Source organism: Hemicordylus capensis, chromosome 5 (assembly GCF_027244095.1).
Source record: "Hemicordylus capensis ecotype Gifberg chromosome 5, rHemCap1.1.pri, whole genome shotgun sequence".
In the NCBI taxonomy this organism is placed as follows: domain Eukaryota; kingdom Metazoa; phylum Chordata; class Lepidosauria; order Squamata; family Cordylidae; genus Hemicordylus; species Hemicordylus capensis.
Window position 1 is genome coordinate 121,028,007 of NC_069661.1, and position 6,000 is coordinate 121,034,006.

A 6,000-nucleotide genomic window follows, 5' to 3' on the forward strand; every position below is an offset into this window, starting at 1 on the left:
AGCTCCCAGCAACAAATCTCATTAAGTCCACACCGCCATTAAATGAGGTTAGTGGAGTGAGAGCGCCGCTAACCCCATTTCCCCAGTCATGAGATGCTGCAGCATGGCTCCACACCACGGCGACTCACGAGGAGACCCCTGACCGGGAGGCTGCAGCAAGCCTCCCAGCCTTGGGGGTCTCCCCTGAATGCCCCACACACTTGCATGGGGCATTCTGAGACTTTCAGGGGCTGGGTGGCCCCTGATCCCTGCTGCCCCTACCAACTCCATCACAGAGCAGGTAATCGTGTGGGCGGCCGATCCAACCACCCAGAGCGAGCCCCTGCTCGGCTGAGGGGACAGCCCAGTTAGGCTCTACATGTGGATTGTGTGTAGAGCCTCATTGTTAGACTATGAGGTCATTCACATCATCAAAAACTGTGTTCTACCTGGGTTTGGGAGCTGTGTGTGCTCCCAATTTTTGATTGTGTGGAAGCAAGGTAAGAGCAAAGCCTGAGTAGAAGTTATTGTGTGGAAGCAAGGTAGGAGGAAAAGCTACCCAGATTTTCCTCCTACCAGGTAGGTTTTCACTTCTACCCAGGCTTCTACTCCTAGCTGGCTTCCACACAACTAAAGACTGGGAGAAATACACAGCTCCCAAACCAAGGTAGAACATAGTCTTTGATGGTGTGAATGACCTTGACAACTCCCATCACCTTCATTCACAATGGCCTTTGGCCATTGTGCTCAGGATGATGGTAGTCCAACCACATCTGAGGACCCAAGTTTGGGAACCCCTGGACTAGAACATAAAGTTGAAAAAAATCTTGGGTTCAAATGGAGGGTGTATGCCACAATGTTAGGTTGGACGTTACTGTAAGCATGCACAGTTGATCCTTATATGCTTGAGGGCTGTTGTGTATTGTGTTGTCAAATATCAGCCACAGGAGGCCCAGATCTGGACTGTGATGTGGGAGGCATTATCCTTTCCACAATGGACCTGATCAGGATCACACCACTGGTGCCAATGGGAGATTTCCTCTTAGAGCACACTGCATTGAGGGATGCAATTTAGATTTCGGCTTTGGCAAGGACATCACACTGACTTCCCTCACACTCCAGCCTCCATGTGGACTGCCCCCCTGCAACAAGAGGAAAAACATGCAAGGGCAATTCATATGTTTAAAATAATAATGTGCCGTCTGATCCGTTGAAGCCATGGTCCTAGCCCTGAATGGTTGGCATACCAACAAGGAGATCAACAACAAGCTTGGCAGCCAACAAGGAGATCTTCTTAAAGTCATCCTTTAGTGCCTTTGATACATGGAGATCAGATGATATGAGTTTCTCTGCCCACACATTGTTTCAGCTCTTTTCTCACAGGGATCCCTGAGATTGCTTTGGAAAGATAACGGTGGCAGAAGAGAGTGCTACCACTGCCATATATACTGTGGAAGTTTTAAGTCAGACCATGACATTTGCAAGCAAGTAGGACTATTAGTTGATTTATTAATTATTGTTATCATTATATAACAGCCACAGGAAGGGATGCAAAGCTGGGCTGCATGCGGATACTGCATCTGGGCTGCAGTAGTGGGCTGCTCTCTCACTACTATATGTAATAATGCATCACTTTGAAAGGTGTGTCATTGCCCAGTTAAAGGGGGTGTATTGATCCTGGGCCTAGCAATCCATTTCATGATGACCCTATCCAAAATTCTTGGAAAGGTTTAAAGGGCCAACCTAGAGAGGGAAGACAAGAGACTACTGCTTGTCTTCTCTGAGGTAAGTTGTAAAGTCTGAAGGAAGAATTGAAAGGAACCCCAACCATGATCCTTTATTATTATATTTTCCATGCTGAAGACCACTGATGGACAACCGGTAGCTAATAAGGGTATTCTCATGAACTTTGGGTGGGTGGGGGAAGGCAGGGTCCAACTCACCTTCTACCCAGACAATGGTGTGGCTCCTCTTCAAGCATGCAGCCATACGCCCACATGATCCATGCTGCTTGGTATGCAATAACCGTGGTCCACTGGGGAATGCCCCCATGAAATGGGTGCTCTAGGCACCCACCTCTATGTGTGCTCAGGCTGCAAGCTGCCCAAGCTCACCCATAATCCCAGCAGCCAGGTTAAGGGTATGTTTGTGCCCTTAACCTCGGCTAAAGGCCAGGCTTGGAAATATGCTGGGTGGGAGTGCCGGGATCCGTGTGGATCCTGGCACTCCACACTAGCAGCCTAGCCCAGGCTACGCTGCTTGTGAGAACAGCCTTAGGACTGGCCACTGAAGCAACAGTATGCAGAACCCAGTAGACCACTAAATTTTAATCAAGATGTGGGGAAGTTTTTCTTTTAAGGGTTAAAAAAAAAGCATTTTCAGTTTTCACATCTGGATTTAAAGCTTTCATGTGACCAGCTTATTTCTACTTTTCTTAGGGATATTGGATTTATGCAAAATAAAATAAAACAGAGTCATGAAGTGGAGACAAATTATTCATTAAAATGCTCTTATTAATGCTTAACATTTGTATAAAGCTAGTTGTGTGCTACTGGGAACATTATGGAATGTTCTACCAAAATGCCACTGGAATAAATTATTTAATTCATTTTCTGTATGCATTAATTGATTATGTGATATGCAACTTTGTTATGGTGCGGCTCCCTCTTTCATAGCCGGCTTTTTCAGAAGATGCCAATGAATTTCAACACTTGAGTTTCAGAGAGCCTGGCTCAATAGGTATGTGGATCCCAGTATCTGTAGCAATAGATTTATAATGGCTAATATGGCTGCAGAAGGTACTATGGTGTGCAGCTTTGCTGCTGAAGAGACCTTTCCACCAGGGCCCATGGCTTGAACAGAACTGCATCAGCCCCCTTGCCTCCAATGGCCCCACACAGCCCATAAGTTGCTACATAAGAGACTGTCCCCTGCACTGGCATGGCTGACTGGTCTTATTAGGGGGTGGAGTGAAGCAGGATATACCAATAGTGTAGTTTATCAAATGCAAATTTATGATCAACTCACCACAGTGGCCAAGTCATATAAGCAGACAGTAGTCAACACAGAATCAGTAACCAATAATTCTCTTAGACTTGGAACTGGCAGAAGGACCAGGAAGCAAAAAAGCAAGCTGGATATAATCTCCATATATAAAATGCTAAGGACAAACATGGCACATCTTGCAGTACATGGCACATCTCGTGAGAGTTCTGAAAGGCACAGAGGAGGGCTGAGTGGAGAACAGCTGCTGCTGCCGAGGAGGAGTAGAAGGGCCGAGGAGGAGGAAGGGCTCTAGTGGTGAGGAGAGAGAAGGGACGGAGGAGGGCTGAGCAGTGGATGGAGGGGCAGCTGCCACCACACTTGGAGCTGAAATCAGTTTAAGGTGGGGGGGCAGGGGGGCAGAATGGCTGGGGGGGCAGATACACAGCCAGCGGGGTGCAGGAGAGGGGAAAGGAGTCAGGGATGGCAGTGGAGGTGGAAAAATCACCTTCCTTGGGCCCTCATGCTGCCCAAATGTCAGGTTGGGCCATTTTTGGCCCATTGGGGGGGCTCGCTGTGCATATGACAGAAAGCCCCCAAATGGGCCAAAAGTGGCCCGACCTGACATTTGGCCAGCGGGGGGGGGGGGGGGGGGGTCCAAGGAAGGAGGTTTTACTGCCTCCACTGCCATCCTGGATGGCAGGGAGCAGCTTAAGGCGGGGGAGAAGGCAGGTCAGGGAGCCAGATAGGCAGGGTGAGAGACAGGGAGTTAGCATGCAGATGTCCTGTGCCGGGCCAGCTAATTTATTTTATTTTATTTAAGTATAATGTACTTAAGACATAGAGGCTCTTCTCATGATCAAGTGAGAAGAGCCAAATTGGGTTTGAGGGGAGAGTGGGCTAAGCCCACTCTCCCCGCAGATGATCAGTAAGCCCTCCCTGGGTGGCCGCAGCAGCCACCCACACAACTGCCGGCTCCGTCACGGAGCCAACGGGGGCTTGGGAGTTCAGGGGCTGTGCAGCCCCTGGAAGTTCCAGCATGTCCTGCATGAGCGCGCAGGGCATGCTGGAGAGACCCCCTAGCCAGGAGGCTGCTTTTTAGCCTCCTGGCCTGGGGTCTACTTGTGAGTTGTCACGGTGTGGGGCTGCACCGCAGCAACACACGATTTTAAAAACTGGGTTTGCGGAGCATTCTCTCCACAAACCCACTTTAAGGCAGGGGCAATTCAGCGGGTTACCTGCTTGTAAACCACCGGGCTTGCCTGCCAGCCCGGGGGTTTACATGACCAGCAAAAAATGGGCTAGGCTCTCCTAGCCCAATTTTTTCTGGTCGTGAGAATAGCCTCTCTGTCAACTAGCAGGGCTCAGGAACACCCAAAACTACTAATGTAAGTAAGAATAAAAATATGCCAGTGAGCATTCTGGTTCAATGCAGGTTGATCCTAACTGCAGCTTCCAGCAGCTTGCCACATCCCTGCTAGGAATGTGCACAGAACTGGTTTCCATGGTTCGGTTTGACCTTGAAAATCCCTCCTTTTTGCTCCCCCACCTTTGTCCCCTGCCCACATCAATGGGGACAGAGTTGCCCTGATTTGAATGCTTACAAGCCAACCAGGAGAAAGTTCACTAACCAATCAGCAGTGACACAAAACCAATCACCAAGGGAGAAAAGTTGTAAAAACACCAGACAAAATGGTGGCTGACATGCCATTTGAACCATCAAACCAATTCGATTTGAACCAGGCTTAGTTCAGTTCGAACTCAGACTGGTCCCCCTTTTTTGAGGCCAGTCTGGTTCAACTTTGAACCAGTTGAACTGGCCCAGTTCAAATCAAACCCAGTTTGAAAAACTGGTTCCACACACCCCTAATCCCTGCCCTCCAATTGTTATTTTAAATGTCTATCAGGGTTTCCCTCCAAAGGTTTCATAGTGGTTTACATGGGAGACTATCCTCTTTTATCCTCACATGTTTTCTTCTTCTGTTTTCTTTTCATTTATAGCTTGCTTTTCTTCCATGGTGGAACTCAGGCTGACATTCTTGGAGCTTCCAGGTGGTCACCCATCCAAGTACTAAACAGATCCAGACCCACTGAGCTTCAGTGACCTCAGAAAATACCATGGGATCCTGCAATGTAGGACAGGCTAGGTTAGGTGTGTGTGTGTGTGTGTGTGTGTGTGTGTGTGTAAGGTCAGACTTTCCCAAGCTTATCAGAAAGTTGTGTGGCTGAAGGGCGATTTTAACCCAGGTCTCTCTGGACCCACTTCAATACTCTTATCTATTACACCACACTGGCTCACAGTGTTGAAATACAGCATAGATGCTGTTACCTGGCACCATTAAACATGGTTTGGGAAGGGCGACAGGATGGTTAATGGATATGCCACTATGTTGATGCAGTATTTGTTCTCTTTTGTTTGTTCTTTTTCATAAATAAACACTTCATGACCAAAATGAGGAAATGAAATTTAAAAGAATCTGCTTTAATGCACGAAAGGTTGATATTTGCATATGCAAATATTAGGAACTTATACTTGTTCATGTGTAACTTGTGTTCTATTTCTTTAAAATTGCTTTGGTTATTTTTCTATATAGAATGTGATGGAATATGGGAAAGTACTCCAAACGGCAGGGAGTGGTGTCAACTTCAGGGTGGGGCAGTGGGACTCAAGTCCCTCCAGGATTTCCCAAAAGAAATATTGTCATCCACTCTGGCTGCCAGGTAGTATCAGCAAGCACACAAGCTAGCAGTTTCATCCGTCAGTCTCTGTCTTGTTGTCATAGGGACTCAACAAGCCCTTAGGAGGCACATTGCTATCTTGTTTGTTCAAGAGGTATGGATCATGTGAAGTAAGAAAAAAATACTTTCATATTATCTACTGCTGCTGCTACACAGAGTCCCACCAATGTGGACTTCATGTGTGCCAGATTTCATAACTCTATGTCCATCCATTCTAGACATATAATGCGGTAGGCGGGAAGGTCATGATATAATCTCCTTTTATGAAAGCAAAAGGCAGATTCCTCCACATGCTGGAGG

General features: G+C 47.4%; 1 long non-coding RNA gene across 1 annotated transcript in view; it reads left to right on the top strand.

Moving 5' to 3' along the window:
- Positions 1-5,355, top strand: part of LOC128325931 (uncharacterized) — a 36,613-nt gene extending 31,258 nt beyond the window's left edge. Inside the window, exons 2-3 of the long non-coding RNA XR_008307746.1 lie at positions 2,655-2,718; positions 4,963-5,355. This is a non-coding gene — a long non-coding RNA (uncharacterized LOC128325931). The remainder of the gene's footprint in view (positions 1-2,654; positions 2,719-4,962) is intronic.
- Positions 5,356-6,000: the final 645 nt, after the last annotated feature.